The sequence below is a fragment of the Prunus persica genome, chromosome G1, assembly GCF_000346465.2.
Source record: "Prunus persica cultivar Lovell chromosome G1, Prunus_persica_NCBIv2, whole genome shotgun sequence".
In the NCBI taxonomy this organism is placed as follows: Eukaryota; Viridiplantae; Streptophyta; class Magnoliopsida; order Rosales; family Rosaceae; genus Prunus; species Prunus persica.
This window is the reverse complement of record NC_034009.1, coordinates 277,127-288,160: the sequence shown is the minus strand read 5'-3', so window position 1 is coordinate 288,160 and position 11,034 is coordinate 277,127. Positions and strand designations below refer to the sequence as shown.

General features: G+C 32.9%; 1 pseudogene; it reads right to left on the bottom strand.

Moving 5' to 3' along the window:
• Nucleotides 5,629-11,034, bottom strand: LOC18789222 (annotated as a pseudogene).

Below are 11,034 nucleotides of genomic sequence, written 5' to 3'. Positions count from 1 at the left end.
GAGAAATCTAGCAAGGGCTTATAAAGAGTTGGACTACTCTCCACATTGCCAATTAATTTTGGAGTAAAACCTCAACTTCCTTCCTGATATCACAAGAGAACAAAGTGACTATATAGATCAGGGAGGGGGGGAAGGAGGGTGGGCAACTCAATAAGTATAAGTATATCATGTTAAGAAAGCTATGTTTGCCCACAACGATCCCATATTGAAAATATACTAAATAATACAAATATTTATAATTAAGATTTATAATTAAGGGCACAATCCCTTTTTCTCTATTTTCAGGATCAGATTTTCATATGTTTCCTTCTTTTTTTCATAACATTTCATTAATTGAATTGAAGTTTGTTGGGACATAAGTTATTTAAGTAGCTAAGAAACCTTTTCAAATTGCCACATAAGTCAACAAACTTGCATAAGTATATCATGTTAAGAAAGCTATGTTTGCCCACCAACGATCCCATATTGAAAATATACTAAATAATACAAATATTTATAATTAAGGGCACAATCCCTTTTTCTCTATTTTCAGGATCAGATTTTCATATGTTTCCTTCTTTTTTTCATAACATTTCATTAATTGAATTGAAGTCTGTTGGGACATAAGTTATTTAAGTAGCTAAGAAACCTTTCAAATTGCCACATAAGTCAACAAACTTGCAGAGCAATGACTAAAGCAGAAAATGAAATAGAAAATCTACAAATATATGCCCCAATACTATAAATGCCCACTTGATTAATATTATGCCTTATACATGGTCCTATTATATAATTAAAGGAAAATTGTAGAGAGAATTCAAAAGTAGAGAAAGACAATAGATGATATGGTGTTGGACAATAGAGAAAGACAATACATGGTCCTATCATGCACCATTCTTCTGGATTATTGATATGGTGTTGGACACACTTATGATGCCTTGTTAAAACCTAGCTAGGAAAAATCCGATGGGACAAAAACCTAGTCGAAGGGAAAAGAGTACAGCGCATATTTCCTGTATGTAGAAAATTGTTGAATGCTCCCCCTATTGAATTACTCCTCCTGATGACGACAAACTTGAATTATTTGAAGATGCAACAAAAATGATATTGATATCTCATTTTCCTCCTGCAGAGTGAGCTTTGATAATGCGCTGTATAAAAATTTCTTCAACATCATCATTGGAGGATGTATGTGTGTCATTCCTTTGAATCTCTGTTGAGGTTAGAGTAATACCAAAAATATCTAGACTATTTTTCAAAAAACCTTTCACATTAACAATTCTTAAAATAACATCATATTGAATAATAACATCAAAATAATAATATAAACAAACTCATACGTTACCGTTACGAGGACAAGAGTATAAAATTGCATGATGTAATAAGTTGTTCATACAAATTTTTGTATACTATGCTAGCATGTCATAGGCTCTTCAAGAGACCTAAATATTCTGATAATTTCTTTAAAAATTTGAATATGTTGCAACGATATTGAACTTAATCTCGAACTCAAAATTCAATCAAAAGTACTCATTGAGGCAATTAGATCACTTTTATTTCATGATATTTGAATATATATGCATTGAGCTTCGGGCTCCTTAACTTCTTAGAATTTTTCTTTCAATAATTTATATAATATATGACATTTTACATCTCTGAGAATTTATTCATATATATTCTTCAAAAGATCGCTTCTGGTGATATGCTTAACTTCATAATCTTTTTAGATTTTCATATAAATGCGAGTCTCCATAAATATACAGTGAACATGCTTCGTAAGAAGAAACATGGTTGCATCTACATAATATACTAGGATAATATCATCTAACTTCCATGTCTTTACATGGATACATTTTGCCATATCAAGTGATTTTATTTCACTTCATCACAAGCACCGATTTGTAACCAATACAATTTTACATCTTTTGGTGTACGAACTCTAGGTCCATTTCTTCCATGTTTTCCAAAAATATTCAATTTTACTGGACTACCTCTTCCAGTTTGGCAAATCTTTGTTTACATTGTCGACAATCATAATAAAACGAGGATCAATATCATCATAGCCCTTTATAACTTTAGTACGTACTATATATAAATAGTATCATTGATAATCATCAATTTATAAACCCACATTTCTCTTTAAGCATGTATAAGATATAGACATTTTCATAGTCACTAGGTACCCATACCTCTTCAAGGGCTTTTGTTGTTTTCTAATGGACTTATGTTTTCTTATAAGACTGTATCTCTTGCAAGATTAAATATATATGAAATGCGGATATTTCAAATAGTATTATATTATTTGGGATGCATGGACCTTTTAATATAGTCTCACCTTCAGCAGAGCCAATTGTTGACTACTTAGGCACATAACTAGATAAATCATTTGCTATTACTTTAGATTGCCTAATTAGGACATCAACATTTTGATGTGATTTGTCACTTTAACTGTGTTTTTAAATGCTTTTAGTATTTGACTTGCAATCTTCTAGATTGCAATTTCTTTCATACCTTACTTTTACGTTAGGTGGCACAAAATTTTGATGAAACAATAATGAATGCATTTCATATCAATTCATGTCATTCTTCAGGAACAATCTTTTCTCCCCCTAACACGGAAAATTGGTCTCATCAAAATAATGCTATTTGATTGGAGTGGTAAGTGTTGTCCTTTAGGGACTAAATATAAATAATATAAAGATAATAACGTGAAGCAAAATCTTCATGTTTGCTCAATATATAGTGTAACATAAATACCATGGTCTCCAGAAATGATATAGAGCTTACATTCGCTTCAGGGAATTATGTATGCTTATATTTCTTCAGAAAATAACGGATATAATCATATGAAATTCGTGGATGCATAATAAAGACTTTTTATTTACCAACAATTGAAACACATCATATTTTCTATATTGCTACTGCTGGAGCACCTGGAACATGAAAGCATAAATTTATTCCTTTATGCTCTTCCATATTACAATCTTACTTGGATCTCTATTTTCTTTCTTATTTGTATATATAAGAATATCCACTTTTATGATATCCATGAAAAATAGAACCCCAAAAAAAAATATATATATATTCATTGAACTTCTAATTCATATAATATACTTAAAACATTCTTTCTGGACTTAAACTTTCAAAATTTATAACTTCTGGTTCAGAATACAAATTAAATATCCAAAACTTCAGGTTTTGATTAAAATACATAATCAAAACTTCAGGTTTTGAATTAATTATGTCATTGCAAATAGTTCAGATTTTTATAATCTCAAATTAAATTTTGTATTTCAAATATGTATAATGAAACTTCTAATTTCACCTAATTGCTTAACATGGAACTTCTGGTCCAAATAAGATATAAATAAATAATTTACAAAGACAATAAAGTAGTACTAATTTTTTTAAAAAAATACTTACAATAATAATCACACCGAGTTCTAAAAATAAAAATAAAATATGATAAAATATAAAAAATAAAATAGAAGGTTATAAGATAAATTGAATATATCGAACGATTCTAAGATAAATTTAATTTATAGAATTACATTTCTAATGTGAAGATATTTGTAAATTTCTATTATAAACTGAGAATTTAAAAAGTTTCAAACTTCTAGTTTTAAAGTATAGAACTTCGGATTCTAGCAAGTCATATAAATAAAACTTCTGGCTATAGACTGAATTTGATCTTGAACATTAGGTTCAAAAAGATCACATAAAATTATTGATTTTAAGAAAAATATGTTCAAAACTAAATGATGAATTAAAGGTCTTTCAAGCTCAATTTGATAGCAATAGCATAGATATGATAATTGAAGAACTTCGGGTTCCAATTAGATTGTGTGATATAGAACTACAGGTTCTAATTAAATATAAGAATAATAAAAACTAAGAATCAATGAACTTGAAAGTTCCAATCTTTTGATTCAATTGTGGAAAACATGATAAAGATAAAAGAAAAAACAACGTTTGATTTTGAACTTTAGGTTCAATTAACATTTTATATATGTTATGCCAGAACTACAGGTTCTTGACAGGATATGAACTACAAGTTCATATTAATATTAATCTCAATAGACAATTATGAACTTTGGATATATATTAACGTATATTTGAAACTTCAGGTCCGGGTGCCTATGTCAAATTAAAAAGAATACCTGATTTTCAACTGTAGGTCCAAATTTGTAGTAATATGATATTGTTCAAAGTAATAAAATAAAATGATAATAATAAATAAAAATTAGAAAACATGAAATCCAAATAATATCGAAACTTCAGGTTCTTAACATGATGTATATTTTTCAGCCTAAAATCAAAATACATATGCACTTGTTGAAATATAAATTTGGAGGTTGATACAACTAGAACTTCAGGTTCTTGAATTTATTTATTTTAATGCACATGTGGAACTTATAGTTTGGATTAGACATTGAACTTCGGGTCATATTAAAAACTTCAGGTCCTTAAATATAAATTATTGAAATGAAAACAATAATTGAATGTAACAATAAAAATAAAATAAAAATAAAAAATAAAATAAAATTTTGGAACTTCTGGTTCCAGTTAAAGAAAAATCAAAGAACTTCAAGTCTTGATTTGCTTTCTGAGAAGTGCAGAACTTCAAATCCTTGTATATATATATATTAAATGGATTAAGAACTAAGAGACTTCGGACTTTATTTAATTATATAATTTAGGGACTTCGGGTCCTTGCATAAAATAAAAATGAAACTAAAGAAAAGAACTAAGTAAAATAAAATACAACAAAAATCAAAATATTGCAATAAAATAAATTGTTGAAACTTCTGGTTCCAATGAAAAATAAGTCAAAGAGCTTCAGGTTTTCATTTTCCTTTTAAGAATTGGGCAACTTCAAGTCCACAAATATTTATATTATAAGGATTGAAATCTAAGGATCTTCTGGCCCTTACATGATTGAATAAGAACTAAGGAACTTCTTGTCCTCCATTAGTTATATAAGAATTGAAATTCTTGAGTATCTCACTTTACCTCATAAAGATTGGTGACATGAAATATCACATTGATATTGATCTTTACTCTTAACAAAAATCTTGAATTTCTGACAAATAACAAAAACAGTTGAAATCTTGTAAGTAGATAGACAAGATAGATATCTATAATAAAAATGTTAATTTCTTTGTAAAATATCAAATTTCATATATACTAGATATGTAAATGAAAATAAAAATAAAATAACTTAGCTGTTTAGAATCTTGTTGTTCAGCTTGCTTTTGTTGATGCACTTCTTTCCATTTGTCAAAGCCTATGTAACTAGAGTTCTATATTTATTGCGATATATAAGAGGAAACAATTCTATTTCTAAGATAGAAAAACAAAACCTCAAGTGATAAGAGGCTCGTGCTGATGACATATTATATAATTAAGGGAAAATTGTAGAGAAAATTCGAAAATAGAGAAAGACAATAGAATTTGTGTTAACCAACTTGTATGTCTCATCCTAATAAGACCTCTTAATTATAGGCTTACAATGATATGAAGACAGTAACGACTCATAAATTACAAGCCCATAACTATGATATTTAGTGTATAGGTTACATAAAATTAGAAAGGGTGAGTGCTAAGAGGTATGGTGGTCATCCACCAACTCATGCATTTACAACAGGTCCTTGCATATTTCAAGATTTTTGCAGTAGAACGTGGAGATGATATTGTCCAAGAGCCCATTTTGGGAAGATATTTCGATATGATGAGTAGTTTAGCGTACAATTCCTCATAAATACTCCAGTAATTTTCTGTAATAGTACACAAATGAATTAAGTTTAAAACTTAAATCATTATGAAAAAAATATAAAATAAGTGTAATATTATTAACAAAGTAGGATCCCTTTATTTACCTGTTGAGGGAGTCACCATCGGGCATTTGTGAATTGATCAATAGCCTTATTCCACGATGGATGGGTGTTGAATCTATGTCAACCTGAATTTTCATCAACACGTATTTAAATATATATATATATATATATTTTTAAGACATTTCTTATTAAGAGGAGTGTATATTTAAATAATTTAATATTGAGGTACACTTCAAATTCAACTTCTTTATTTTAGTTCCTTGACATTGCAATTTGCATGGCATGGATTAGAATTTTCTTTTTGTCAAGAAAGCAGCTTCATCCTGGGCTGGGGCTGAAGTTTTCAATATTTTCCTTTGCTCACAGTAGGATATTTATAGTTAATAATTTCCCACTCCAAATGTCGTTTGTGGGTAGAGCCCATGATCTATATGCGTACGTACGTGATAATACCAATACTGACCTGCCCTGCGTTGATGAGGGATAACAACGCCCACGGAGTGTTAGCAAATTAGCGCGGTTGCCTTCCAGATTTGTGTACACCTGTTTCCAAAAATACATTTGCAGCATGACATAATAAGAAGACAAATGAAACAACGCATCTTACAAACCACATTGACCAAAATCACTTAGGATACGATAACACAAACATGTATGATAAATTAAGGATTTGGATCGAGCTTTATCGGGTTTAGATATATAATACGATACTGAGACATACGTTATTTTTATGATATCTGGTTTTACTTTTCTATATGTATGTTTTGGGGAATATATTTGGGGATTTTGTTATGTCATGTGTTTAGGGTATCCTTCTTCAAATTGACCGCCATTAAAACAGTTTCATGTTATGGGTCTTAAAATTTCACACTCTCATTATCTGATGCACAGTTTAATTACATCAATTTCTTTCCCCTTACGTACCTTATTTTGACTTGAAAGGTAACTCTCTCCCCATCCACCATTAGGTAGCTGCTTTGATAGTAAAAATTCACAAGCTTTCCGCAATGCGAGACTGTTCTAGTAGTTCTTTCCACGGGCTGCTAGCCCCTCTACGGCAAACCATGTTCCATATGTGTAGTAAATACCCCAACATCCATATCTGTTCAATTTTAATCTCTTGTAATATATTCTGTGCCCTTAATCTTATCTTGTTGCCAGAAAAAAGCAACTATACATTTGCTTCCAACTATTAGACTTATACATGAACAAGCAAATTGGACACATTCAGTTTAGAAAGAAATGTGCATCTGATCAATATCAGTCTTTTGTTTTTCCAAACGGATGTCTAAAAACAAATTAATTACCATGATCCATCAGGATTTTGTGTGTCTTCAATGTAACGAATTCCTCTTAATATGCAACTTTCTATATCCTTCCTTCGGTGCTCGGGATATAATTTCCTAAAGAGTGCTAGACCTTGAACTGCTGATGATGTGCACTCTACGTACCTAATTAAGATTACACATGTATAAGTGTTAGAAATTAGAAAATGAAGCTCGAGAGACCATTGAATTTCTATATCGAAAAAGTTTTCGAAGAAACCATACTCTCGTTCAATAAGAGTATCCTCAAAGAACTCTGTGGGATTGAACTTCTGCAAGAGAATAAAAGTTTATACGATGCTTTGCCTAACTATATGAGATTGATATATAAACTTCCAAGCTTAGAGCATTATTACGTACCTCCAACCAACGAAATGCTCTTTGAGACTCCTAAGCCGGGAAACCCCCACTGATGCTCTGGTATTGAAAATTAAAGAGCAAAAGCATGTTATGTTACCAAAACTTAGTTATAAGGAACCATATATATTTATATATATACCTTTGTTTAGCTAGTTCTTACTTGCAAAGAAAGAATGACATTCACAGCATCATAGAAACATTCTGTTTGCATTTTTTCTCCAACTAGTTCCGTTGACATTTGTGACAACAAGAGTGCAGCCTAGCTACATTAGACAAAAGATTAATGCCACCACCCTTAACTCCTTCCTTTAAAAAAATTAATAAGAGTATGTGGGTAATATATGTACATTTAAGTAGCAGAGTTGCAATACAACCTTTAGTCCTTCTCCGGTGCAATCGGAGACTTGCCAACCATGGTCCTGCGTTGAGAATGTCCATGCACCTTTAGAAATGTGTCGATACATATACATTGCAACGAAGTTACCAAAAGGGTTTGCTCGAACCTTCAAAAAATTAAATAATTCTCTCAAGTATATGTTGTGGTAGACAAAACTATCGAGGGAGATGTATCATGCATGCATGATCAGTGAAATATAACCTGTGAAGCCTTCAAGAAGTCATGTGCTTTCCAAAGTGTTGGCCCATACTCGTCGTTTAGGTTACAGGAGAGTATTGCTTGGATTGCAAACACTGCATCCCACGTTTGAGAGCCAAAACTCTGCAGTAAATAATGTTTTGTTGACAACAGTTAATTTCGACATATCGACAATGTGATCTTTATTAACGACCATACGTGCGTCCTATACAGAACCGGTCTCAAGGTGTGCTTATATAGTTTGTCTTAATTATGCCTTTGCCTCTTGAAACAAGGGTCAAATTCCATATTGTCCCTCTCTTAAGTCATTTTGACTCACTTTATTCTTTTGACCAGCTTTTTGCATCTCAGTTTGTCCCTCCCCTTCACAAATTTATAACACGATATGAACGCGCACATGAAAGTTGAATGTTCAGGTTGAACGTTAACAGGGTGTATTTATAACGAATGAACTCGTTAACAGATTCTATTTGTGTCACATCAGCAATTTTGACGGACTTGAGGGTCAGGGGCAAATGAGAGGCAAAAGGTCGGTGAAAAAGAGCAGAGTAGGTCAAGGTGACTTTCAAGGAGCAATATGGATTGGACCTATCTTTTGACGGCAATGGGTTCTTGTTTTCATGCAAGGACTTGTATATGGAAGACCTGACAGATGAGTCACCTGAAATTTCAAGCCATCTTCAGCAACCCAAAAGTAATCTGGAATTCTGGCCAGATGAAGCTTATATGCTTCTGAATTTGGATCCTCTACCCAACAAGCAAGCAAACATAACACCTGCAAATGCAGCTAGCATTTCAGATTGGTGAAAAAAGCTGTGAAGTTCGGTTTAAATATTTCTTTCTTTCCCCACATGTTAATTACCTTTTCTACACATCCAATGCAAAGGTATCTGCTATTCTGATCCTCATAATGTACATGGTTAATTGCAACTTTTAGAGCCTTCTCTCTCAGAAGAGAAAAGGGCCAACGAGCCAGAATAGGTTCGGCGACATGGTGAAGAAATCCCCACAGCAGATCTTGCACTAGAGGGTGTGGATAGTAGAGATCTTCCTGAAATAGCAAGCATTTTGGCTTTAAGTATGTTACCAAGGTATAGTATTTTTTTTACGGAACACTTCATAGGTTCCAATGTAATATTGGAAAATACTTGTCTTCTTCCCTAGAAGTAGGGACTCCTACTTTCCTACCAATCACAGTTTGCCACGAGTGTAAATATTTTTCCTTTTGTGTTTTTGATAATTTATTTTTATAGGTGTCAAACGGTGATTTGTAGTAGAGGAATCCCTCCAAGGGAAGCAGTGTCCTTACTAATTAACTCATGGTATTGCCATACTGATCTGATAAAACATTTTAAACAACTAACCTTTGCAACTGTGTTTTTAGCTTTAGGCCAGTTTATTTCATGGTAAGGCTCAGTGTAGAGCTCTTGTCTGAGCGACCGAACCATTCCAGTGATTGGACCAACAAATCTCTTCCCATATAAGTATATCTGAAAAACAGGCAAAATGTTGTTCTATTGTCGCCTGGTCTACATGCCTATGTCATACTTATATGGGAAGAGATTTGTTGGTCCAATCACTGGAATGGTTCGGTCGCTCAGAAAATATGTGTTTGTTTCGAATTCGAACCTGGATGAATGGGAGAGATATTTGGTATAAGCCAGAGCTCAGGAGGCAGAGGATTGCACCCTGACCACTCATATACTCCTAGCACCTAGTTGAACCGAGCGAGAGAGAGAGAGAGAGAGAGAGAGAGAGAGAGAGAGAGAGAGAGAGAGAGAGAGAGAGAGGTAATTAACTCTTTAATTTTAATTTGACATGAAAAATTATAAGTGACGACGACAGCTATATACGTACGCTAAGCCAAAACTTTCCCCAACATGGGATCCCCAGTGCACCGCCGCGGTATTTATTTCACTCAAGATTGGGGCCGCGGTATTTATTTCACTCAAGATTGGGGCTCTTGCCAGTGCCACAGCCTTGTCTTCTTCACCATCATCATCATGAGGATCCTCTCCAAGCAGCCTCAGGGCAATGTAGCTTAGTGCTGACCCAAACATTGTGCTCTGCCCTTCTATGTGTAGTCCCCATCCTCCATCTTCATTCTGCCCACCTCAATCATCTTAGTTTTTTAATCAACTAAATCTCTATAATAATATTTTAAAAAAATTAATATTATTTTGGATTAAGTACCTGATGATTGCATATGTAGCGAATTATTTCCTTCTGGTGTTCTGGTCCTAGAACCGCATTGAGGGCTCCAGTAATATGCAATGCTATTAACTGCATATATATCATATAAATTTGGATGGCCTTGATTTTATTTTGATAAATCATTAACCATAAACATATATATGGGAAAATAAATGTATACGTGCAGGCATGCACACATCAATTGATTTTTAATTTTTTTGACAAAGGCGATATTCTAAATTATTCTAATGTACGAGTAACGGAGTGAGGGATTCAAAGTAAGAAATAGTACCAAAGGTTGAATGAAAAACAAGGGACCAGCAGATTCAGCAGGCCAATGACCATCATGGGCTTGAATGGAAGAAAAGAAGTTGAGAGCCCTTCTCAGTGTACTTGTCACTGCTTCCTCTGTTATCTCCTCTGTTTCCTTCACCTTCACAGCCCTTGGAGCTGGAATTCGTCCTCCACATGGATTTTCCTTGGTAAGCTGTGAGAGAGAGAAATTTAATTTCACATCAAAGATTACATAAATTACAAATGAAAAACATACCTGCATTCTCATCAAAAGATCAGCACTTTGTTTGACTTGAAACCGGTTTTTCTTAAACTCGTCACCAAGTCTTTCGACTTGTGCTCGCTCTTCTGGTGTTCCGGCATCAGGATCAAACTCCCAATGTTGTCGACCAATGTGATTATTTACGGTGGACAACCGGGGTCCTCCCTCGGCTATCTTCAGCTTCCACAT